Raw genomic sequence first — 27,963 nt, 5'->3', positions numbered from 1 at the left:
ATAACAACACACATGTTTAGTCATATCCAGGAGTTTATTAAATGATTTGTTTTGGCAAGGAAGTTTTTGGCTTTTGATTTCATAGCTAAACCTGGAGCCCAGCAACTCACATTTCAGAGATGCCATGCATCTATTTAAACTGATGTCAAACATCTGCCAAAGAGTCAAACTGTGTTGATTGTAGACACTTGGAAAAATTTAAGTAATTTAGAAAGTTGATGAGTAAATTCTCTACAATTAATTCAGTTATAGAATTGAAGGATTCTGTGAGTTTCAACACACAAAAAAGATGTATGCCATGTATTATGTGCAAAGCATGTGTGTTTTATCTTAAATTGTTTTAATTTTAAGGTGTTAAAAGGTGTCATATGGGGACATTTTTAAATCCAGGTAGATTTACTTGAAACCTTTTCCTTTGATATGAGTTAATGTGTGGGATCATACAGTTAAAGGAATAATCTCGGAATGCTTAGCTAGGCTGTGGCAATGCTAGTTTGTTAAATTGAACATCCTTAGTTTTGTATTTTCAAAAACCACTTGATACATGATATTATTGATAGACTTTCTCATTTTCTAAAAAATACATTTTGCATATTTCATATTAAATGTAAATATTTACATTTTGTAAATATTTATTTACAAATAAATATTTGTATTTATTTTTGGCTGCATTGGGTCTTCGTTGCTGCGTGCGGGCTTTCTCTAGTTGTGGCGAGCGGGGGCTACTCTTCCTTGTGGTGCATGGGCTTCTCATTGCAGTGGCTTCTCTTTGCAGAGCATGGGCTCCAGGCATGCGGGCTTCAGTAGTTGTGGCACTCGGGCTTGGTAGTTGTGGCTCACAGGCTCTAGAGCGCAGGCTCAGTAGTTGTGGCACACGGGCTTAGTTGCTCCATGGCATGTGGGATCTTCCTGGACCAGGGATTGAACCCGTGTCCCCTGCATTCGCAGGTGGATTCTTAACCACTGCGCCACCAGGGAAGTCCCTATTTCAGTATTTAAAATGAGATATTCATCTCATTAATTTTTACTTTTTGCTAGGAAAAGAATATAAAATACACCAGCATTTATACTATTTATCACATAATTTGCTGATGATACCAGAGCAGATGCTCATTAGAGTTTTTCAACATAGTCGTACCTATTGCAATAGGGAACAAACTTGTTAAGGTCCTTCTAACTGTATGTCCTGTGTTGTGCTGGCAACTGTAACACAACAGTTTGGGACCTCTTAACTTAAAATATTTCCAACAAAGCCAAATATTGTCAAGAATCAAGTTTCAGCTTATAAAGTCCTTCCATTTGGATCTCATGGAGTTGTTGTCTCATTTAATTCTCGTATGACCATATGAGTTATGTATTAACGTCTATTTCACAGTTGAGTAAATCTGAGGCTAATTGTTGTTATGTGACATCCCCAAGTGGTAGAGCTCTTATTTGAGCCCTAGTCTGCACCAAAATCTATATGCTCTTTCAGGAATAACATATTGCTTTACCTTGTTTGGATTGAGTTTTAAAGCTTGTTTAAAATTACCAGACTTTATGCAAAAGATTAGAATTTGAATCCCGACTCTTCTATTTATTAACTATGTAACATTAAGCCAGTTCTCTTAACCTCAGCTTTATCTGTAGTAATCATAGCTAACTTCATCGTTCGTTGTGTGCCACTTGTTCTAAGCACTTCACAGTTATTGATTAATTTAATCTTTATAACAACCCTATGAGGCAGATAAATGCCCCTATTTTACACATGGGGAAAATGAGATTCAGAGAGTTTAAATAACTTGCCCAAAGTCACAAACTACTCAGTGACAGAGCATGGACTTCAGCATCAAAGTCTGTGTGCTGTGCTGCCTCTCTGTGAAGACAGAGGTGAATAACACTCATCATGCAGCCTGGTTGTTAGCATAAATGGTGATGTGTATATAAGCATTTTGTAAACCAGAAAGGACTAAGGAAAGGTTAGTCATTATGAATAAGAACACTTTTCTTTAATTGTGGGGAAATGTCAGGGTAGGCAGTTTCCTTATAATAAATTTCTATGGAATTTAAATGCTACTGTCACATCCTAATCCTACTGATAAATTTGTTGAAATATTCTTTGAAGCAAGATGTGCATTTTGCCTCATTTAACAAATGAAACTAAGTGTAAATGTTGTCTCCTACTAGTTTAGCAATTCATGTTTTATAATTACTTCTTGATCGCTTGAATTGCTTTAACTAAGGATCATTTGTTGCAGTCAATTAGTGTTTTCTTTTATTAATATGCTAGTATTTGCATGAGAAGAATTCTTAAGTATTTTAAGAGCAAATTATTTGCTATAGTGTGGTATTTATTGCAGAGAACATCTGTTCCTTTTTGATGCCTAACCATTTCATTAATGAGATGATTTTAGGTATTCTTCATAAATTATCTTATTGGGTGTCTGAATTTCAAACATTTTTCAATAAGACACTAAAATTCTGAATTGCAAAATTCTGGGTTCAGTTATCTATATTTGCTCTCTGACAACCAAGGTTAATATTTTCTTTGATAACTGTAATGCCACTTCACTTGATGAGGACTTTCATAGTCTACCTCCTTTTTCTTCTTCATCATCATCTTCATTTTCCTCTTCTTTTTTTCTTCTCTTCTTCCTATCCCCCTCCATGTCTTCTTCTGTGGTTCAACCTTTTGATAGCCTGTATTACAAAATCTCCTCTCTAATTTCTGGCCAAGGATAAAAAGAAAAATAAAATTCTTTTCACATTTTTTCCATTTCCAATCTTTCTTCAGATGTTAGGTCAGATACCTTCTTTGAGTTTTGGGGTAAATAGCAGAATGAAATTCCCTCACCACCCAGTAGTGAATTAATGGTCAGGCTCCTTCCATTTGGTGCTTTGTCATGACAGGACCATTCACTTCGGAGTGTAATACTTTAGATATCATATTCACACATTTCTAGTTGTCATTATGTAGATTGTTTCCTTGATTTAGATCATTTACCAAGATGGTTCTAATCATACAGTTTTGTTAAAATGAACAGAGCTGAAACCTCTCAAAAAGAAGACAATCTTTCTCATAATAATAAAGCTACCATGATATTACTAAGAACAGAGGAGAGTCTTAAAGTATAATATCGTGCTCTCCTTATTCACACAGGTTCTTTGGAAATGTGAACCCATTTTTCAGTTCATTCGAGTGTTAGTTTAAATAATTGTACACATTATTTGCTCTATTTATGAAATGTCATCATAGATATGAGGGTCTATATTCCAGTTGTGTGGGGGAGCAAGACTCACTGGCTTTGACTAGGACTGCATTGTGCCTCTTTCTCCCTGACAACCACCATCACATTTGTGCCACCCTTCAGATCTGGGCCTTGAATGGTGAAGCCGAGAAGTATTCCTCACCCTTGAGAATGGAAAGAACAATGTTAAAAGGGACCAAAGTAGCAATTCTAAATGTTTTGGGGTAGGGCACTTCTATTGCCTTAAGAATTTTCCACACTGTGGGAAAAATACTCCTAGAAGCTACTTGTTGTTGGATTGATGAATAATTTTAAGCATTGTGCTGCAGTATGAAAGGAAAGTTCACCAAAAACAGATTTTGTTTATAAGAATAGATTATTATTTTAACCAACACAGAGTGTATGAAAATAACACTTGTTAATGTGTTTGAAAACTGTAGTCATGGTTACTTTGACCATAAGAATATATTTTCTCTCCTCTTTATCTTGGAAAGAAATCAAAACATCTGTTTCTGAGATTTTAGGACAATAAATGGCATTAATTTTTGTTCCAATTCAAGTATAAAGTATTTATATCAAGTGAGATCATTTCTTCAGCAAAGATGTATCTAAAAGGAATTTTAATAATTCTCTTTGATTCCTCTGGGACTAGTTCTGCAAAGTCATTGGAACAATAACTAGCCATCAAATAATAAGATCAGAATTATAGGTTTTATGGGTTTGATTACTGTTTATATCCATATATATAAATTATTTAACCAGCTTTTAAATAAATATTGGGTACACAGCACAGTACCAGTGCTATGGAAGATACAAAATAAAAGAAAGGAAAACATTATAATTGACCTGAAAGACCTTGAACTCTAAGGAAATACAAGATATTTCTAGAGTAGAACATTGAATTTACAATAATTTGTTCAGTTTTTATGTTAAGTGCAAAGACAATTCAAAGTAAGAAAATAAACATTTAGAGTCAGGGTGATCTCCAAAAAATCAGAGATTTTAAATCTGTTTTGTTCAGAATATTGTTTCTCTGATTACCACAAAAATACATGTTCATTGAAGAAAATTTGAAAAAGAAATTGCCTATAAACACCCTGAAATAAACATTGTTTGCTTCAGTGAATTCAGCTAACACTTTCTCTTTTACCTGTAGCTATTTTCTACCTGGAACATTCTTCCCAACCCTCTTCATCTGGCTAATTCTTGCTGATCCTTCAGGGCCTTATTTTAAATGGCACTTGCCCTCAAAAAAGTTTTCACACCTCCTACATTAGGTCTGCTGCTGATATGCTCCTATTTAATCTCTGGGCTTCCTCTACATTCATGTAATATTTATGATTCTGGACTCTGTGGATGCTGGGAATACAGTGACAAACATGAGAAACAGGATCTCTACCATCATGGAGTTGGCAATTGTAATGGAGACAGATAAGAAACAAACAAACAAAAAATGAATATATACATACAATTTTGTTGTAATTACATATAAATGTATATTCCTTACTAGACCACCAACTCCATAAGGCGAAGACCATGCCTGTTTTGTTTAGAGAAGTTATATAGTAAATAAATGTGTATGTGTGTTTTAAATGAATGGACACTGAAGGCATGAACAAATAAGTTAACCTTTTTGTGCATTTTCTCATATTAATTCGTGTACATAAATGTATGGTCAGGCCACCCAGGATGGCTGTTCTCTTGTTCTCCGTACATCCCCTGCTCGACCAATCCCTGCCTCACCTACACCCTACTCGCATGACTGACCCTCCTACATACTTGCCCCAGGCCCCAACTAATGATTGTTCTAGCTTTAGATCAGAACTCTCCACTCTGCTTAAAGGGGCATGCCCCTCTGCTGGTTTCCCTGGTAACTGATGAGCCAACCTGAAGTCAATTCCCCCATAACTTGTAACCTCCCCCTGCCCCTGTGAGCGAAGACGGCCGCCATGTCCTGCCAGCCATGTGCCACACACAGTGGGGTGTTGCTCCAGGACCTTGCTTCAGACGTGTAAGCTCCCCATCCATTAAACCCTTATGTCTCTGTTGCCGACTCTGGACTTTCTTCTGTCTTGAAGCTGGGCAAGTACAGGCCTTTCAGGCCTGCGTGGTTATCCCAATAATAAAATACAATTTTCATATATACTCAAAATTGGAATCTTTCTATGAATACATAGTATACTTTTTCCATTTAACATTATGTCCTATGTGATTAAATGCTTTAATGGTTGTTTAATATTTAACTATAAGAATGTACTAGAATGATTTTTAATCATCACCTATTGAGATTCTTATTTTCACTCTTTTCCTGACTCAGAACTACACATTCATTTAGATTGTTGCCAGTAGTTTACTGTTGCGAATTATGTTCTGATGAATACCTTTATGCATAAATCCTGTATCTTTGATTATATTTACTTGGAAATATTGAATCACTGGACAGAGGTTATTATCTTTTTAAGGCTTTTATATAGATTGCCAAATTGTATTCCAGAAAGGTAAATTATAGTTTATTAAGGGACAATTTAGATAATTTCATTAGGTTTTTTCTTTTGTTGGCTTTTTTAAATCCAATAGCATTTCAATGAAGAGACTATGTAATGTACGCTTGGATTGTTTTATTTTTCTTCCCTCCTACTCAACACTTTCCAGCAGCGTTTCAACTTCTCCTATCTTTTGAGATTAGCCATCTGATTAAAATGATCTTTTAATATTCAAAATATTAATTTTGATGTAAGATTTTTTCTTTGTTTTTTTAAATTAATTTTTATTGGAATTTCATTAGGTTTTGAAACTAGCAATGGATATGACCTAATCAAAAGGAGGCTGGCAGGTGCAAGGGCACTGAATGAGAAGTATCAACAATTAATTGTATCAACTAGAAATGCTTGTGTTATATTGTGGAGTGAAGAGGGATAGGGTTGGAACTCTTGGGACAGCTGAATGCTAGATGAGAGAATTTCAGTTTTTTTAAATAGATGTTTGGAAGCCACTGTAAGATTTTGAGAAGGAGAGGGATAAAACTGTTTCTGGAGGTAAACATGTCTTTACTCAGATTAGTAACTTGGTGACTTTAAGCAATTGAATTTACTGCTTAAATTTCAGCTGTGTTTCACTCACTTTCCAAAGGGCTTAGGGAATCCAGATACCTTTCTGTTCTCTGTTGCATACCACTACAGCTGTGGGAGATTTGTGGGAGGCTATTTCAAGTATTCTCTACTCAGATACTTCTCTGAACCATTTTTAACCCACTGCACGGGCACACCATTTTGGACATACCATTCCTCCCTCTCCCTCCCTTCCTTCCTTCCTCCCTCCTCCCCTCCCTTCCTCCCTCTTCCCCTCCCTTCCTCCCTCCTCCCCTCCCTTCCTCCCTCCTCCCCTCCCTTCCTCCCTCCTCCCCTCCCTTCCTTCCTTCCTTCCACTTATATTTATTAACAGCATGCATGATTCTATGGAAAGCAGGCTTGAAACCTGGTCATTCTGACTCTCAAGAGCAGTGTGTTCTGAGGACAGCTGCCTGTAGCTCTCTCTTGAACTCCACTGGTGTGTACACCTTGATGGTGTTGTGGTACTGGCCTTCTGGCACCATGTGATCTGGCCCCTTCCCTCTCAAAGGGGAATAGACTGGGGTCCCATTTGATGGCATCCACATGTAGCTCCCTGGGATGCAAGTTGCAGCTCCTGCAGAGCTTCCTGCTGGGACCAAGCATGGACCTGATGACATCCCTCTCCATCTTATGCTCTCACTGCTTATACAGGGAATACTTCTTCAGAAGCTGAGCTCTCATCTCATCTCTTCCAAGAGGAGTTCCACCTGAGACTGCTGTTTCGCTTTATCCAAGAACTCACAGGGGTAATAAGATCCTCAAAGGGAATTAGCTCCTGGCTAGGCTTTCCTCTTTTTCAAATGTTCCTTTGCTGCTTTTTTTTTTTTTTTAAAGATTTAACTACCTCTCTCACAGAGCTTCTGCTCTCATGGGAACAAGTTCCCAGAAGGCCAACAATGAAGCTTTCTGGTAGGTGTCTCTAATCTATGTCTGCCAAATTCCCAAAGTGGCCATGGCCTTTAGGCTGCTTCCAGGCACACACCCCTTTGCAGTCAGGGCCCATGTGCCCCACACAGAGATCCAGACATAGCATTTCTTTAAAGAGAGTTTAGAATGTCTCTTGTTTGTGCCAGGGAAAATGAGGAATAAATTTCACTGACTAGAGATTCCCCTAATCTTATCGGGAAATGGAAGGTATCATAATTGAGGGGGAATGGAAACATTCATTGATTTAATATTTCCAAAATATTGTCTCTGTTACATTATTATTAGATGTGGCATTTCAGAAAGTTTATCATGGCACTAAACTCAAGGTGAGCTGAGCGTGAAGAGAGCCTGGAAGCAGGTCATATACTCTGTGCTTACCTCCAGGAAACCATTTAATTAGAGTATGATATGCTGCCCCGTAAGAAAGTTCTAGAAAATCCAATATAACTTGTAATTTCTCTGGGAAAAATCCTCAAAATGTATTTTTTTTTTACTGAGAGTGCGCCTGAAGTATTATCTTTATGTATAAAAGATTAAATTTTTTTCTCTAAACACAGATTTCTGGCAGCACTCTATTAATCATCATAAACTTTCTCCCAGAGTTCAAAAATCCTTTTAGAAAGAGGGGAGAAAATGAATATTTTTCCTCTGTAGAATGTAAATGAATTTTTAGTGTAAGTCATGTGATCTATATCGAATAACCAGGCAGTTTATTAATTCTAAGAGTTTTTTAGCTCAAAGCATTTTTATGTGCATTGTAATTTGTCTTGAAGACTCAGTAGTGGTGTTGTACTGTTCTTTTTTCTATTCAGAGCTGAAACTTCAAATACTTGTTCTTTTCTATTAACTTTGCATTGTTTCATTATATTTACCCTTAATGTTTCAAGATTTTCTTCACAATAGAAAGGATAGGCAATACATTATAATGTCTAACCCAGTGTGCCTTGTACACTTACGCTGAAGATCTATTTAGTTCTCATCACTCCCTCTCCTCCTTCGGTGCCTATAACACATTAATCTTTTGGTTCTTTCCTTTACTGCTTGACTGGTTGACTTCTCTTTATCCTTTCAGTCCCTGGATGTTGATATTCACCACAATTGTATACCATGGATTCAACTATTTTCTACCTAAATATTTTTCCTGAGCTACAGATCCATTTAAAACTACTTATTGTATCAGCATCTTGGTCTGAATGCATCAGAAGTGCCTCATGTTGCAACATATTCAAATGTGAAAGTTCTTATATTTTCCTCTAAATTGCCTTGAAGCATCGTCATCCACCCTTAAGAAGCTGGAACATTTAGCATTTTCTGTGATCTGCTCTTTTCATTGCCATTGCACTAATTTAGGACTCATTTTCTCTTTACTGAGGTCACAAATAAATTTAGAAAAGATCTTATTATAATACACAAGTTTGATTCACTAAAATAAAAAAATAAAGACTGAACACTATATAAAAGGTTAAAGATGACATATTATACATCTTAATGAGCAATGATGAGCATTGTAAAATTATTCCGTTTGTAATCACTTGATCATTAGAAACTTCTTAGACTTTCTGTTTCCCTCAGTTTCAGTGTCATGGCTGTACATTTATTTGCTTTTTCGTAGATATATTCATACTGAGAGGTCTTTTTCAATATGTGCTCCTGTGTCAGATTCTGATGTTATGACATGTGATTATTGACTTCTACCACCTCAGTGTCAATGTGATCCTCGTGAAATGATCTTACAGTATATTGGAAGCATACTCTATGTATGTACCAGCAACCTCTTCTTATAATACAAAAGGTAGTAAGATGTGATGCAATAGCTTCTTTACCTGCTCTGCTTTTGTTTTATCTCCTTTTTGTATTGCTAGGTAAAATATCAAGGTAGAAAAATCTAGATATCCTTTTTGTATTGCTGTCCCTTGCTCCCACTTTTTCTAATTATTCTCATCAGTAAAAACTTAGAGTACAATCAACATTCTTTTAGTAGCAAAAAGGATATATATAATACATTTTAATACAATGGATTTTTACATAAAAGGATTTGAATTTGGGAATGCATTACTGTATTTCATAGGGCTTTGTGTTGTTAACCCAATTTTCATATGCTTATGCTCATGACATTATAAAATTAAGGTGCTGGTACCCTTTTCTGGATAAATTGTTAAATACCTAATTCCTCCCTCTATTCTTTCTGTTTCCTTCCTTTTCTGCCCGCCTTTTTAAATTGTTACTTCTGGCAGGTGCATATTTTCCAAAATGAACACTGTTGTGAAAAAAAAAAAGTCTCTGGGTTCTTTAAGAGCAGAAGGATGCACTTCATTTTAGTTTCTTCAGAGAAGGGGATCTCAAGAGGTCAATGCAAACATTGGCAGGTACATTTTTTTTTTAATTAATTAATTAATTAATTAATTTTTGGCTGTGTTGGGTGTTCCTTTCTGTGCGAGGGCTTTCTCCAGTTGCGGCAAGTGGGGGCCACTCTTCATCGCGGTGCGCGGGCCTCTCACTGTCGCGGCCTCTCCTGTTGCGGAGCACAGGCTCCAGACGCGCAGGCTCAGTAGTTGTGGCTCACGGGCTTAGTTGCTCCGCGGCATGTGGGATCTTCCCAGACCAGGGCTCAAACCCGTGTCCCCTGCATTGGCAGGCAGATTCTTAACCACTGCGCCACCAGGGAAGCCCGGCAGGTACATTTTAAATAGTCATATACATATGAGGGAGCAGATGTGCGCCAAGGTTGCCCTGAAGAAATGATATTAGTGATGTATACCTGGATCTATGTCTGTACTTTGTTTCCTCAACTAAAGTTAAAATACCTGGGACCCCACAATATTTTTGTTGTGTATCCTACCACATGGGGATATAGTATTGTGAAAGGAGATTCATAAATATTTGTTGATCCATGATCTAACCCTGCCTGGGTGTTTTATACAATGCCACATATCCTGAAGAAACAGCTTGGCATTAACTGGGAAAAAAAGCCCAGCATTTATTTGTTGCTTATCTATGATTTACATAATTTTCCAATTTTGCTTCACAGTCATTTATTCATTAATGAATAAATGGAGTAATTCTAATGGGAAAAAAACAGGACTGATCATAAAATAGTGTTAATAATTTATTGGAAATCTAAAGAAGCTAGGTATAATATGTTTCAAATCAGTACCATTCATTAACTTTTAGCCACTGTATTATGTACAGCACCTAGCCCACTGAGAATATTAAATGTTTATAATTAATTATAGTAATTCCCCTTTCCCATTCTATTCTCAAGATCTACTTTGAGAAAAGAAATGGCAGTTTATTTACTTCCATTTATATTTGTTGTGTTTCTTTAGGTTTTTCATTACTTAACTCAGATACCAAGAATCAGTTGTTTTGTTTCCTTCTTACAATAAAACAAAAACAAAAAACCTCTTACATTTTGGTTTCAGTGATTAACTTCGGTGTTCCCAGAGTAATGTAGTGTATATATAACAAAAAAATTAATGGTATAATCCTCTGGGAGTATACCTATATGTGCTGTGTCTCTTCCTCCATCTTTAAGTCTTAGAACACTTGGTTCCTGACAAAGCACTATATTTGGTGGTGGTACAAGAAGCATTTCTCATTTCTGGAACTAGATGCGTTCCTGCAAAGCCTTATGTAAAAGTATATGTTAAATATAATAAAGGGGGCTAAATATTTCAGGAAAATGCAGAGTGAAATATTTTGTGAAATACAGCCACCTTCACTTTTTTGAAAATAAATACCAAACATTAATTTTGGTGCCTGACACTTCATTTCTTGTTCTTGTATTGACATGTAATTTATTTATAATGAAATTCATCAATTATAGTTATACAATTTGTTGAGTTTTGACAAGTGTATACTATATTGAAACTACCACCACAATCAGGATATAGATTTCCATTATCTGAAAAAGTTCCCTTATGTACATTTGCAATCAGTCCCGTCCATACCCAGGCCCCAAGCATTCTTTGATCTGTTTGCTTACTCTATAGTTATGCATTTTCTAGATGTTCATATTAATACAGTCAAGTAGTATGCATTCTCTTGTGTCTTGGCTTTATTCACTCAGCATAATGTTTTTGAAATTCATCTGTGTATCAGTTGTTTGTTCTTTTTATTGCTGAGTAGCATTGCTTTTTATGGATATAGCAAAATTTGTTTTTGTGTGGACATAAGTTTTCAACTCCTTAGGTAAATACCAAGGAGCATGATTGCTGGATTATGTGGTAAGGATATATTTAATTTTATAAGAAACCATCCAGTTGTCTTCCAAAGTATCTGTACCATTTTGCATTCCCACCAGCAATGAATGAGGATTCCTGTCGTTTCACATTCTCCCCGGCATTTGATGTCATCAGTCTTCTGGATTTTGGCCATTCTAGTAGGTGTGTAGTGGTATCTCATTTTTAATTTTAATAAAGTCAGCTTATCAATTCTTTTTTTCATGGATTATGCCTTTGGTGTTGTTTCTAAACAGTCACCACCAAACCTAAGGTCATCTAGATTCTCTCCTATGTTATCTTCGAGGAGTTTTATAGTTTTGCACTTTATATTTAAGTCTATGATCTATTTTTTTTTGGTTTTTTGATGTGGACCATTTTTAAAGTCTTTATTGAATTTGTTACAATATTGCTTCTGTTTTATGTTTTTTGGTTTTTTGGCCGCGAGGCATGTGGGATCTTAGCTCCCCGACCAGGGATCGAAGCTACACCCCTTGCATTGGAAGGCGAAGTCTTAACCACTGGACTGCCAGGGAAGTCCCACGTGATGTATTTTGAGTTAATTTTTGTGACGAGTGTAAAGTCTGTGTCTAGATTCTTTTTTTGTTGTTGTTCATTTGTTTCAGCACCATTTGTGAAGAGACTATCTTTGACCCATTATATTGCTTTTGCTCCTTTGTCAAGGATCGGTCAACTATATTTATGTGGGTCTATTTCTGGACTCTCTGTTCTGTTACACTGATCTATTTGTCTTTTCTTTCACCAATACCATCCTGTCTTGATTACTGTAGATTTATAATAATAATTCTTAATTGCTAATGTAAATGGTATTGTGTTTTTAATTTCAAACTCCACTGTTCATTGCTGGTATGTTAGGAAAGCAATTAATTTTTGTATATTAACTTTGTATCTTGCAACCTTGCTGTAACCACTTAGTTCCAGGAGTTTTTGGTTGATTCTTTTGGACTTTCTACATAGGCAGTCATGTCATCTGCAAATAAAGACAATTTTAATTCTTCCTTCCCAATCTATATGTTTCATTTCCTTTTCTCTCCCAGTGGCATTAGGAAGGATTCCAGTACAATGAAAAGTGGGGTATGAGGGTTATTCTTGTCTTGTTCCTTATCTTAGTGGGAAATCTTTGAGTTTTTCAGCATTAAATGTTTTAGCTGTAGGTTTTTTGTAGTTTTTTTTTTATCGATTTGAGGAAGTTTCTCTCTATTCCTAGTTTACTGAGAGCTTTTATCATGAGTGGTTGTGAATTTTGTTAAATACTTTCCTGCATCTATTCACATGATTATGTGATTTTTCTTTAGTCTGTTAGTGTGATGGATTACATTAATTGATTTTCGAATGTTGAACCAGCCTTGCGTACCTGGAATAAATCCCACTTGGTTGTAGTATATAATTCTTTTTCATATTGTTGCATTTGATTTTCTAATATTTTGTTGAGGATTTTTGCATCTATGTTCTTGAGACTATTGGTCTTAGTTTCTTTCTTTTGCAATATTTTTGTCTGGTTTTGATGTTAGGGCAATGCTGACCTCAATGAACGAATTAGACATATTCCCTCTGCTTCTGTCTTCTGAAAGAGATTGTAGAAAATTGGTATAACTTCTTCCTTAAATGTTTGGTGGAATTTACCAATGAACACGTCTGGGCCTAGTGCTTTCTGTTTTGGAAGATTATTAATAATTAATTCAATTTCTTAATAGATAAAAGTCTATTCAGGAAATTTGTGGCATGGGCTCTAAAGAGACTAGGAGCTCTGTTGGAGCCCAGAAGGGGGTGGATGATAAACTTGAGTGTTCCTCTTTAGTTTCTTCAATTGTAGGGAAGGCAGTGGTTTCTGACTCAGGAAAACAATCTCAGCAACATGTGGAACGACATTGAGCTGCTAACGATGATACAGGAAGTGGGTACCTAAGTGTTGGTTCAAGAAAAGAACATGGAACTGCTTTATATCAAGTAGATTTACTAGCAGACATCTCCGGAAAGTTACTGAAGTGGATGTGGTTGGCGTGTGTCAAGAAGGAAAGTTTCTTTTGGGTGGGGAGAGAAGTGGCAACTTACAAAACAAACATTACTCACCAACGCTTTTGTTCAGAAAGCTAACGATGAAAATCAGTGTACTTACCGAATCTTGTTATTGGGGAAGATAATTCAAATGAAGGTAGCTTTTATATGTTGCTTCTTACAAACAATGGATTTTTTTGTATTACAAACCTTCAGCTTGTAAAAATTCAACAAGTGATTGAAAAGGTAGACTTCCATATGGCAAAAAAGTTACAAGGACAAATCAAGTCCAGTTTTATTTCTACTGAAAATTATCATACCCTTGGTTGTCTCAGTCTTGTGGCTGGTGATTTAGCAAGCGAACTCCCTGTGATAATTGGGGGAACTGGTAATTGTGCATTCTCAAAATGGGCACCAGATTCTTCTAGGAAAGAGATGACCTAAGTGAAGAGTGTTATTGATGCAGAGATTATTGAAGGTGCAAAGAAGTTCCAGCTGATAGACAATCTACTTTTTGTTTTTGATACCAATAATGTTCTAAGCTTATGGGATATTTACATCCTAACTCCCATGTGGAACTGGCCCTCCCTTCACATAGCAGAGTTTCTTCTCACCACAGAAGCAGATTAGCCTTCATCAGTCATGTGGCAAGGGATTACAAATCTCACATTAGTAGCTCTGACAACTATTACTACTAATAAGATGAGAAACCTCACGGTCTATTCATTACCTATGATGGAAATACTGTATTCTTTGGAAGTATCTAGTGTTTCTTCTTTGGTTCAAACAAGAATTAGCACAGATACCATATACCTTATGAAAGGAATTTGCAAAAATGATCCAAAACTATCTGAAGACTCAGTCTCTGTTTTAGTACTCAGATGTCGTACAGAAGCTTTACCAGAAAACAGGCTGAGTTGGTTACTTCACAAACACAGATTTGCTGAAGCCGAGAGCTTTGCCATTCAGTTTGGACTAGATGTTGAGCTTATTTGCAAAGTAAAATCAAATGACATATTGGAGAAACTAGCTTTGAGTTCTCTGGACACCAGTGAGCAGGTCAAATGGCAAAAACTTGTAGATGAAGCTAAGGAAAATCTGCATAAAATCCAGGACAATGAATTTGTGGTGAATTACTGCTTGGAGGCTCAATGGATAACCTATGAAACTACCCAGGAAATGCTAATTATGCCAAAACCAGACTTTTGAAGAAAGAAGATAAAACTGTTCCTGTCTATTCTGATGGTTTAAAAGAGATACTGAGGGCTCATGCAAAGTTGACTACTTTTTATGGAGCATTTGGACCAGAAAAATTCAGTGGTAACTCTTGGATTGAATTTCTGAATAATGAAGATGACCTTAAGGATATTTTTTTACAGCTAAGAGAGGGAAACCTTGTTTGTGCACAGTACCTTTGGCTGAGACATCGGGCAAACTTTGAAAGCAGATTTGATGTGAAAATGCTTGAGAACTTGCTCAACTCAATTTCTACACCAATCTCTTTGCAAAAGCTTTGTCCATGGCTTAAAAATGATGTGATCCCATTTGTGAAAAGGACTGTACCTGAAGGACAGACAATTCTTGCAAAACGTTTGGAACAAGCAGCCAGGAACCTTGAACTAACTGATAAGGCAGAGTGGCCAGAAAATGGGCTTCAACTGGCAGAGGTATTTTTTACAGCAGAAAAACCATATGAGTTAGGATTGGTGTCCTCTTGGTGTTGGAGTTCCTTGGATTATCAAAACACAGAGGAAGTATGTCAGTTAAGGACTTTGTTAAATAACCTGCGAGAGTTAATCACACTGCATAGGGAATACAGCTGCAATTTGGCCCTCTCTGATTCTGAGAAGGAGGATACAACCACAATTGTATTCCGAATGTTTGATAAAGTGCTGGCCCCTGAGCTTATTCCTTCCATCTTCGAGAAGTTTATAAGAGTTTACATGAGGAAACATGACTTGCAGGAGGAGGAACTTCTCCTTCTGTACATAGAGGATTTATTGAAGAGATGTAGCTCAAAGTTCACCTCATTCTTTGATACAGCATGAGAAGCAAAAGCTATGGCAGTAATAGGATGTTTATCTGACACAGATGTAAGTAAATAGTGATCATATAGATTTTCCTTTTGGGCATTGCATCCTTTCTTAAAACTTTTTTTTCTGGTCACAAAAGCAACATATATTTGTTAGGGAGAATTTGTGTAATATGAAAAGAGAATAAAAAGAAAATAAAAACCAAAAAAAAAAAAAAGTCTATTCAGGTTGCCTATTTCCTCTTATGTGAGTTTTGGCCACTTGTGTCTTTTAAAGAATTGGTCCCTTTCATCTAGGTTACCAAATTTGTTGGCATAAAGTTGTTTGTAGTATTTCTTATTTATCCTTTTAAAGTCCATGGTATTTGTAGTGATGTACCCTCTTTCATATCTGATATTAGTAGGTTTGTCTTTTTTTTCTTAGTTAACCTGGCCAAGGGCTTATCAGTTTTATTGATTCTTTTTCCCAAAGAACAAGATTTTGATTTTATTGATTTTCTCTACTGGTTTTCTGTTTTAAATTTCATTGATTTTGCTCTATTTTTTTTAAAAAATATCATTTGGAATTCTACCTTATGGTCTGGTGTTTTATTTACTTACTTATTAAAAAAATTTTTATTTATTTATTTGGTTGTGCTGCGTCTTAGTTGTGGCAGGCGGGCTCCTTAGTTGCAGGTCTCAGGCTCCTTAGTTGCAGCACGCAGCCTCCTTAGTTGTGACATGCAAACTCTTAGTTGCAGCATGCATGTGAGATCTAGTTCCCTGACCAGTGATTGAACCCGGGCCCCCTGCATTGGGAGTGCGGAGTCTTATCCACTGAGCCACCAGGGAAGTCCCTGATTTTGCTCTAATTTTTATTATTTATTTTCTTCTGCTTACTTTGGATTTAACTTGCTCTTCTTTTTCTAGTTTCCCAAGATGGAAGCTTAGATGATTGATTTTAGAACTTTCTTCTTTTCTAATCTATGCATTCAAAGGTATAAATTTCCCTCTACCCACTGCTTTCCCTGGATCCCACGAATTTTGATAAGCTTTATTTTCATTTTCATTTAGTTCAGAATATTTTTAATGTCTCTTGAGATTTCTCTTTTGACCTATGTGTTGTTTAGAAGAGTGTTATTTAATCTCCACGTATAATATTTGGGAATTCTTTTTCTGTTATTGATATCTTGTTTAATTTTATTGTGATCTGAGAGCAAATATTGTATGATTTCTATTCTTTTAAGTTTATTAAAGTGTGTTTTATGGCCCAGAATATGGTCTATTTTGGTGAATGTCCATGTGATATTGAGAAGAATGTGTATTCTGCTGTTGTTGGATGAATAGATCTATAGATCTGGTATACCGAGTTGATTGATGTTGTTGAGTTCAACTATGTCCTTACTGATTTTCTGCCTGCTGGATCTGCACATGTCTGATAGAGGGTGTTGACATCTCCAACTAAAATAATGTATTCATCTATTTCTCCCTGCAGTTCTATCAGTTTCTGCCTCCTGTATTTTGACACTCTATTGTTAGGTGCATACACAATAAAGATTGTTATGTCTTCTTGGAGAATTGACCCCTTTAACATCATGTAATGCTCTTCTTTATCCTTGATAACCTTCCTCACTCTGAGGAGGTTTTCTTTTGATTTTATTTCCCCAGTGAAATAATAAACATGGCTATTAATTGAGAATGATATGGGAAATGGTATGCTGGAGGAGAAAACTGAAAGTCTGAAAGAGTCATATTGGAGAGTGGAAAATACATTTTTCTCCAAACAATATTAGGCTGCTTTGTTTGGTTTTAGGCAGAGAGTTACATTCAGCCAGGACTGGGATTTTTCAGGTAAGTACAATAAAGAGAAAAAAGAGGTTGATTATGATGAGTGAATGTCACTATAAGTTATAAATTGTAAATTATTCCTGGCCATAGAAAAATATATAAAGTTTCATTTTATGAGGCTAGCATAATGCTGGTACTTAATCCCAACTAAGATAACACCAAAGTAAAAATTTTTTAAAAATTAACTCTCTCATGTCTATGTATATCTAGGTATAATATTACAAGAGAATATAGCAATTTAATCAAAAGATGATGCCCTGACCTAGTAGAATCTATTCTAGGACTGGAAGGATGGTTAAACATCAGGAAATCAATAATATCTTTCATTGCATCAATAAATTAAGGAACAAAAAGCTATATTAGTATATCAGTAGATACTGAAAATCTATTTGTGGCCTAAATAGATTTTCAGTATATATTATGATTTTCTAAGACTCCACTCTTATGGGAATTTTAACAAGTAGCCTTGATTTGGATAGCATCATGTTCTATCTATTTAAGGCAACATACTTGCTCTTTTAAAAGTTTTACCTGATCAATCTCCTTATCCACAAAATAGAAATTATAAAATAAATGGAGATATTATGCTTAAATTATTTTGTGATTTAAATGATATAACACATTCAAAATGCACTGTAAGAATTAAAATGTGACATATATGTTTAATTATTGAAACATAATTATTTGTCTTATTAAAGCTCCATATGCACCTATAGTTGCTGTTATTGCAGATATGGGAATTATTATAATGTATAAAAATAATTGCATATATCTACAGTTTTCTTGGATTTTTAGGCTTACCACCTGAATTTTACCGATTTAATGTTACCTCATAATTATATTACAGTATGAAAATTTATATTTATTGTTCCCCCAGCCTGAAGTAGTTTCCCTGTTGAATAAGCCAACAAGTACCTTGAGTGCAGCACTTCAAATTTTATACATTTTGGTTAAAAGTGGAATTTCCAAATATTAGAGACTGTAACTGTTGAATTTAACTTAATAATACATTAGAGTTATAAAATCGATTTGAATTATAAACTTGCATGGCTTATATTTGAATAACCAGGTTTACAGAGCATGCATTAGATTGCCTGGCATAAGGTCAATCCCATGTTATTTCAGAAGACTTCAGGAAAATGTAGTGTGGGAGACAGAACACTTATTTGGAAACTTAAACTTTTATGTAATAATTAACATTTATTTTCAACTTTTAGAAAAATTTTATTTACCTTTTTTATCCTTGTTTAATTTCCATTCAAGAGTCTTTTAATCCAATTGCTTAAAATTTTTATGATTGCTTATTAATATTGAAAATATAATACTTGATTCCTAAACATTGGAATATAATTAACAGTAAGGGGCCTTCATCTTACAGATGGAGAAACTGAGATTCAGAGAAATTAAGCTCCCAGGGTCATAGATCTAGTTAGTGGCAAATCTAGTACTCTAACCTAGTTTTCCTGATTGTCATCCCATCTCATTCTTATTTATCTTACACCAAATTCTTCTCAAATCTCTCATGGACTGGGTGCCATATGCATATATTTTATACATATTTGGATTTTATTTGATTGTTTATTTGGGGGTAGTCCAGAGAGCTAGGTAAAATGCTTTAAAAATTCAGTCTTCATAGGCTATTAGACTAGCTCCTAAACACACCATTTATGTGTTTGTCTTTAGAATGTTCCATTCCCTTCTTTTTGTTTCAGGTCAACCAAGTCTTATTTATATAAAGAACACCTGTACATAATAATAACCTGGCTATAGGAAGCCTTTAGGGCAGCTCTATAATTATTGAAATAATCAAGTCCCTTTGAGAAAAATCATTTTCTGAATGATGCTATTCTCCAAAGTGCTGGATTAAACTACCTCAGTTGGTAGAGAGCTCAGATTTCAGAAAGCCCTTTAAATGTAGAAGAATACAAAGATAGGAAACGTGTTTGTGTAGTGTATTTGGACGCTTCTGGATTTCCTCATCACAGCATACTTAAAATAAACATTTGAGAGTTAGACAGAAATAATACCACTCTATGCAGACTGAATACTTGTCAGACACTACCTTCTCTTATTGTGATTCTAACAACACTTAATCATTATATATAAATATAGAACAGAGTTGTTTTGACCAAAATTTAACTAATATCGGTGGCACCAGTTACTGAGTCTCCAAAGTCCTTTTTAAGGGTTGAGGAGAAAGTAGGATGTGGTTAGGCTAGATTTTATAAACATATTGTACTAACTCATATTGTTTCCAAAAAGACATTTAGATATTTGAGCTTTTAAAAACTGGAATAATTCGCCATTACATTATAATATCTCAATAATCTAAAAGTCTGTATAATGCACAGAAGAGCTGTACATTATACTTTTAATAAGAAAAGTAAATCTTTTAAAAATCTCTTATAAGTTTAGTTTGAAATGCCTTATGGGATTTGCTTTTAAGGAAGGCCTCAGCAACTTTAAAAAATAAATTTGAGAACTACTTGGAAAGATGCCTAACAAGCTCTATTTTATCTGCTTTGGGAAATATGAATTTTTCCATATTTTCTTAGATTGATTTGCTTAACATAAGCAGAACAGAATTTATATATATTGTTAAACCTATCTTAAAAATTGATCATAAAAGTACATGCATGTACTTTTTTAAAGCATACTAATATCCAATTTTCTTATTATTGAAAAGTTCAAACATATTATAGAAGTAGAGAGAATAGTATGATGAAGTTCTTTGTACTAGTCACCCAGCTTCATCAGTGATCAATATTTTACCAATCTTGTTTCATTTATCCTCCCGCTTTTTTTTTTTTTTTCTGGAGTATTATAAAGCAAACCCCAGACAACAATCTTAACAATAAGCAATATTGTTGCTTATTAGATCTGAATCTTTACACAAACTGGTGAGTGAAAGATGTTCAGAAGGTGTAAAATAGAGTGGGAGTAGAGGGGTCACACTTACTCCGGCTCCTTGGTAAACAATGGCAGAAGTAATATGCAAGGCTTAAGAATCCTTACTCTTCACTCCTTGCCAGAGCAACCGAACAATGTTCGGTTGTGTCATGTGCACTTGTGCCCTTGTGGGGAATGATGATGGTAAGGTCTGTATGAGATGCTGAGCAACACACCCTGCAACCTTGTTGCTGGATGGGGTTCCCTGAGAAAACGACTCCTAACTGACTAGGGCATAGGAGGCTTATAGGTAGTGCTGTTGAGATCAACACCTGTGGAACAGAAGTGAAATGGAAGAAGCAGGACTGGACAGAGGGAGTTGAGCTGGAAAGTAGTCTCAACAGAGGCCTTAGCCAACCCTATGGTAAATTCTGATCAGGACGGCAGACCTTCGGATCAGTAACTGGGGCAGTCCAGGGGCAGGTCACCTGGAATGGGGGTGGATATTGGGTGAGGAGGTTGTCTTCAGCCAAGGCAATCCCTATTTATTGTTGCTTACAATAAACAGCTTTCCATAAGCAGCTCTCCCAGCAGCCTGGGGAATAAATCCTTCCTCCCTGAAGTGGAATCTGGGCAGCATATCAGAGTATCCACTGCACATATTTTTAGCGGGAAAATCTGTTTGTACATTTTAGGTTTTTCCTAGGTAGCAAAGTTATGAAATGCTTTTATGTGCTAGGTATTTTACATACCTTATTTTAAAAAATTTTTTATATTGGAATATAGTTGATTAACAATGTTGTGTTAGTTTCAGGTGTACAGCAAAGTGATTCAGTTATACAATTTATACACATTATTTTTAATCTTCACATCAGCTCTGTAAAATAGCTATTATATTTTTATGATAAGGAATCTGAGAGGGTAGGTGGCCTGTCCAAGTTTACACAGCTGGTATGCATGGAAGAATTGGCATTCTAACCAAATTTTCTCTGACCCCCCCAGCTCTTACCACCATGCAGCATAGCCTCCCACTATGCTACAGTACTGTGTCAGCACACCTGTAATTAAAGCCCTCAGCACATGCATTATTCCTTTACTTTTTGTTTTTATCTACCAGTTAGATTAGCAATGTATGTTTTTAAAATTTAAAGTAACGTGTAAGACCTTCCAAACCTATTTGAAATTCAAGCGAAATGACTCAAGGTCTAGTAGATTTCCCGAACAGGTTGAAACATGTTCTCTATACTTCTTTAGAGCTTATTGAAACCAGGAGGTTAAAAAAAAACTAACCAAAGGCATATTAATGCCTCTGTGATGATTTCTCTTTTGGGTATGCTGTGCTCTGGAGAAGAGACACTAGATAGTCAGTATGAATCATTGTAACCGTTATTCCTAGCCTTTTTAGCTACTGAATGGGAATAGAGGAGGCTGAGTTCTATTCATAACTCCTTTAGTATTCCTCCCTGAGTGATCTAGGGAGAGCCACTTAAGCCACTACATGCTTTAGTTTCCTAACTTGAAAATGGCTGTAATAATATCCACTTTTCCCTTACTTTAAGTGACAGTTATAAGAACAGATTAGATGCTTTGTGAATGCTTTGAAGCAACTCCCTAGGAACATGATGTTTCTTAATACTTTCTGTTAGCTAATCAAATTTGTGAATTACAATCTCTCTATTAATTTTCTTAGAGAATATAAAAATCTGTAGAAATATATTGCAAATGAATTTTATAAGCAAACTCATTAATATATTACTGAGAATTTTCATCAGCAGTCAAATGAACTAATTGAGTTTGAATATTAGAAAGGCATTTGACTGTTATGGTAGGCAAAATAATGGCCCTCAACAATGTATACACTTTAATCCCCAAACCTGTGAAATGTTGCCTTACACGACAAAAGAGACTTTGCAGATGTGGTTAACCTAAGGATTTTGAGATGGGAATATTATCTTGGGTAATCTAAGTAAGTCCAATGTAATCACAAATATGCTTATAGAAGACAAGAATATCAGAATAGGAGAGAGATTTGAATATGCCATGCTGCTGACTTTGGAGGTAGAGGAACGGACCATGAACCAAATAATGCATTTCACCTCTAGAAGCTGGCAGAGGCAGGAAAATAGATTCTCCTAGAGCCTCCAAAAGGAATGCAGCCCTGATGACAGAACTATAAAATAATAAATTTGTGTTTTTTTAAGCCAGGAAATTGTGGTAATTTGTTACAGCAGCAATAGGAAACTAATACAACAGTACTGTCATTTCATTTAACCACTGGATCTTGGGTTCATATGAAATAAAAAATTGTCCTTGGTTGTCAAGTCTGAGAACCACACCTGGAAAGTGGCAGGGGGTGGGGGTGTGTGTGCCTCAGGTTGCCTCCAGTGCATCTGTCCATCTCCAGATTAAGTGCAATCTCAGTTGGTAAGCCCTCTCCTAGAAGGTTTGTCTGATTACCACTTTTTGGTTAGTTAAAATGTGGAGTATGAGCAATTATGCTCCTCTAAGGATTTCTTAAAAAGTCTTTCCATTGAGATTTCTCTTCTACTTAGATCACAGGATGATTGGCTGCCCTTTTGTGTGTCATTGTCTTGGTCCTGATGCCTTTATCCACTCTGAATTCCTCCTCCGAATATCTCCTGCTTCTTCATTTTGAAAATCCTTTAGGGACCTCTTTATCCTCTTTCTTTGGATCAGTTCCACTGTCAATATTCTCTGCTGCTAAACTAAGGCTGTTTAGCACCACTGGAGAAAATCATGCACCTATATGGACGTATCTTGGGAAAACCTTATGATCTACAACTAAGTATGTTTGTGTATGTATGTATGCCTGTGTCATGATGGGGAAGTTGGGAGTGAGACAGTAATTTTCTTCCTAACTTAAAGGGATATATATATAGAGAGAGAGAGAGGGATTTTTAGATGTAATTAAGGTCCCTAATCGATAGATTTTAAGTTAATCAAAGGAGAGATTTTTTACTAGATGAGCTTGACCTAATCAGATGAGCTGTTTAAAGAGATGTTCCCTTGCTGGCCTAGAAGAAAGCAAAGAGTTGTGTTGTAAATTGCCTTTGACTAGGAGAGAGGCAGCCTGTAGAAACTGAAAACCTTAGTCCTACAGCATCAAGGAACTGAATTCCTCCAATTATCTGAATGAGCTTGGAAGAGAACCCTAAGCTCTAAATACAGCCTTCGAGGCTCTGAGCAGAGGACTTTTCTAAACTATGCCCAGACTTCTGAGTCAAAAAAACTCGGAGAAAATAATTGGATGTTGCTTTAAGCTGCTAAATTTATGGTAATTTGTTATGCAGTAACAGAAAAGTAGTACAGATTTTGGTATCAAGAGAGGCGTGCTGCTATAACACATACCTAAAATGTAGGAGTGGCTTTGGGATGGGGCAATAAGCAGAGGCCTATTGGAAAAATTTTGAGGAACATAATAGAGAAAGCCTGAATTACTATGAACAGACAGTTGGTAGAAACCTTGACTTTGAGAACACTGCCCTGAAGGGCTCAGAAGTGAGGAGCATGTTATTGGAAACTGGAGGAAGAGGGATCCTATTATGTGCTGGCAGAAATAGTAATGAAATATGTGAAACATTGTGAAATATGAATTTACACGTATAGCTAAGGAGATTTCCGAGTGAAGTACCAAAGATGCCGCCTGGTTTTCTCTTGTTGCTTATAATAACATGTGAGTAGACAGAGGTAAATTGAAAGAAGAAATGTTAAACAAAAATGAACTAGGATTGAATGATTTTGAAAATTCTCAGCCTGTCCAAATGGCAGAAGATGCTATGTCTGCCAAAAGTATGGTATCAAGAAATAATTGAGTGTGTGACCATACAACCTTTTGCATTTAGAAAGATCAAAATGTCAGAGTATTCAGTCACACAAAAGCCCTCTCAGGAGATTAAACATATGCCTCATTGATCTTCTACATCAAACCAGGGTACCTCTAGGAGGCTTAAGAGTATTGTTCATTATCCATCTTGGCAGGAGGCCAAGATACAGAAAAGGGATAATCTTGAAAACATCTGTGGATATGGCATTTCTCTACTAGAGTGAATCCCTGTGAAATCCATGGAAGACCCACAAAGTTCTTGAGAAATTTATTTCAACAAAAACATTCCCAGCTTAGGCTGAAAGAGATAGAGAAGGCACAAAAGGAAAGGAGGCTGTCAAATCTCCAAAATTCTGCTGGCAGGAAGCAGGCTGATAAAACTACTGGGCAACAAACATATGCTACCTTTGGTGAAAAAGGAAAGATCACTCAAAGGACAGAACCAAGAAGGATGGAGACTTCAGAGAATGGAGCTGAGAGCCAAGGAGGATAATTCCCAGGCCTTGAAACCTAATCAAGAAAATCCCATTTGCCCACTGGATTTCAGAACTGCTTTGGAACAGTGACTCTTTTTAACTCCCCTCTCTCTCACCCCTTTTGAACTGGAATGTAGATAGCTGTTATCCTATGCCTATCCTACCATTATTTGTTAAGAAGGTGGGGGGAAGATAACTTATCTCTTTAGCTTTATAGGTCCATAGATGAAGAGGAATTGTGCTTCAGGAGCTGAACATAATGGATTACACTCAAGCCTTATCCCCACCTGATTCGTGCTATATAGTAAATTCCTGTTGTTTATCTATTTTTATATATAGTAGTTTGTATCTGCTAATCCCGTATTCCTAATTTATCCCTCCCCCACTCGCTTTCCCCTTTGATAACCATAAATTTGTTTTCTGTGTCTGTGAGTCTATTTCTGTTTTGTATATAGATTCATGTGTATTATTTTTTAGATTCTACATATAAGTAATGTCAAGTAATACTTGTCTTTGTCTCACTTCACTAAATATTGTTGTTGCAAATGGCAATATTTCATTCTTTTTTATAGCTGAGTAATATTCCATTTTGTGTGTGTGTGTGTGTGTGTGTGTTTGTGTGTGTATTTATATACCCCATCTTCTTAAGTCAATCATATGTTAATGGGAACATGGGTTGTTTCTATGTCTTGGCTATTGTAAATAGTGCTGCTATGAACATTGGGGTACATGTATCTTTTCTATTTAGAGCTTTCGTCTTTTCCGGATATATTCCCAGGAGTGGGATTGCTGGATCGTATGGTAGCTCTATTTTTAGTTTTTTAAGGAACTTCCATACTGTTTTCCATAGTGGCTGCATCAATTTACACTCCCATCAACAATGTAAGAGAGTTCCCTTTTCTCTACACCCTCTCCAGCATTTATTATTTGTAGCCTTTTTGATGATATCCATTCTATGTGTGAGGTGATACTTCATCATGGTTTTGATTTGTATTTCTCTAATAATTAGCGATGTTGAACATCCTTTCATGTGCCTGTTGGCCATCAGTATGTCTTCTTTGAAAAAAATGTCTATTTAGGTCAGACCTCTATGCTTTTTAAAAGCTTCAGTGATATTCCAGACACACAGCTAGGGTTTGGAACAATTGCTTTTGTCTCTTGGTCTCCCATCACAACTGACTGATCACCTGTTTGTAGACTCCTTATATTCCAGAGTCTCTTGTCATGAAATGCTTAGTGCAACTCATAGGCAGTGTAATGAAGCTTTCCTAAAAGGAAGTTCATATTGTGTTCCAGGAATGATGCTAGTTCTTTTACACAGGATATTTTATTTCATTCTCAAAACAACCTTTTGACAAAGATATTATCATACCCATTTAATAAATAAAGACAAGAAGCTGCAGGGCTTTAGTGACTTGCCATACAAAATAAAGTACAGAAACCAGAATTTGGATCCAGCACCAGAAAATAGATCTGAAAATCTAAGGCAGATTGGAATAAAAAAACCAATCAGATTGGTTGTTACTGATATCAGAACTGAGGAAGGAGAATTGAAATAACTGACAACTGACATATTTACTGATTTCAGTATTTGCCCATGGTAACAAACTATATGGTCATTCACATATTACCCACACTTATGCAGATATTAGCACACAGTAGGTGGCACAATCCAAACACAAAGTAGTTTTGGGAAAAAAGTTGCTTTTTTTCCCCCTTTTCTCATAACACTTTGAATATCATAGTCGTTCTTTTTAATCCTTAAACATAGTGGCAACATCTTTAAATTGAACTACCAAATCTTGATCCCCAGTGGAGTTCAGGTTATACTTTTCTTTTTATGGCATTTGATCTTGGTCTTGCTAATGCCACAGGCTCCTCATGTGCTTACTAGACTGATAATTTAATTTTAGTATCTCTCATTAGTCTGAGTATTCCGTATTGGTCTTCCTTTTTTTTTTTTTTACCAGGAGGTTAGCATATACCTTTAGATGGCATATGCCATTTATGCCTAGAGATGTTTTTTTGACCTGACTGCTATGTCCACTGCACTCACCATTAGCCATTTTTGATTACTCACATACACACACATCTACATAAATGCACAGAATAATTACTTTATATAATACTGTTGATTAACTCCATCTTTTGCAGTTTTCTTGGGACTGAGGCCTATGTATTATAACTGCTCTTGGATATACAGTTTAGTGATGAATTTATCTTATTAGTGCCATGCTTTTTCTTGAGACGTTGGCATTATTGCTTTTTAAATTCTTATCTATCAGAAAATTATTGAAGACTGTGCTGTTTAGGTAGGGGAATTTGGCAATGTTTGGTTCTCTGTTAACCAGTGACGGTATTTGACTTTGTGACTATTGCAATGTAAGTTGATATCCTACTCCCATGTTCTTTTAGTTTTTGATAGTTTTACCCTTTTAATTTTTAATATTCATCTTTCAGGCATATAATATAGATTTTTGAAGGAATCCATTCTATAGTATCCCAGCTCTGCCTAAGAAGTTATTTCACACAGGTTCTTAACTGAATTTTTAAGTATCATTTTTTTCTGAAAACCAAAGCTGAGGTCAGTAATCATTTATAGAACTGAATTGTCCGTGAGTACCTTTGAAAATAAATGTCTCTGTGCCCATAAATCTTGGATAAAAGACTTGTAAGTTGTTGAAAAAAATGTTTGTTATAGACTCTTGAACAGAAGTGGCCGATGCTTTTTATTTTTCTGATGTTTAGATTTTAGATTTTTAGATTTAAAATTTTTTATTTTTAGATTTCTACCTTCAGAAAGAAAAATGTACACTTTAGGATAATATGATTCTGGTGATTCTGTTGCATGTGTGAGTGAGATTCAGATCAGTGTTCCAGAGACAATCAGAGCACTGTGAGATTCTAATTACTCGGAGATAAAAGTAAATTCTTTCACAAAGCCATGTGAGAGTTCTGAAACTATTCTCTAATAAGTTACATGATTTTATAGGGAGATACTATTTGCTAATATGAATAAAGTCATAATTCTTAGGGTCTAAACTTCACTCCAGTAGTCTTTCTTTCATGGTGTGAGAGAGAAAAGCACATTTTGATCATGTCAGATTTATATAATACATTATATTCCTCTAATAACCCAGTTACACCAATCTTCTATCTGTTTCTATGAGGTTTTTTTTAAGATTCAACATATAATTTTTTTAAGATTCCACATGTAAGTGAGATCAAACAGTATTTGTCTTTCTGTATCTAATTTATTTCGCTTAGCATAATGCCCTCAAAGTTCATCCATGCTGTTGCAAATGGCAGGATTTCCTTCATTTTTATGGCTGAATAATATTCATATATATATTTAAATTAATTAAACAAGGAGGCCATTAGACTGAGGTTACTCT

General features: G+C 35.7%; 1 protein-coding gene and 1 pseudogene across 15 annotated transcripts in view; both read left to right on the top strand.

The window, feature by feature from the left end:
• Positions 1-27,963, top strand: part of ANKS1B (ankyrin repeat and sterile alpha motif domain containing 1B) — a 1,131,483-nt gene that overhangs the window by 360,049 nt on the left and 743,471 nt on the right. The window lies entirely within an intron of this gene.
• The window catches only part of LOC309608938 (AP-3 complex subunit sigma-2 pseudogene), a 510,311-nt pseudogene continuing 488,955 nt past the window's right edge, over positions 6,608-27,963 (top strand). Inside the window, exon 1 of the transcript XR_014249720.1 lies at positions 6,608-9,939. The product of XR_014249720.1 is annotated as an AP-3 complex subunit sigma-2 pseudogene (transcript). The remainder of the gene's footprint in view (positions 9,940-27,963) is intronic.

The sequence above is a fragment of the Balaenoptera borealis genome (assembly GCF_965194805.1).
Source record: "Balaenoptera borealis genome assembly, chromosome: 13".
Lineage (NCBI taxonomy): Eukaryota > Metazoa > Chordata > Mammalia > Artiodactyla > Balaenopteridae > Balaenoptera > Balaenoptera borealis.
This window is presented reverse-complemented; position numbering and strand designations above follow the sequence as displayed.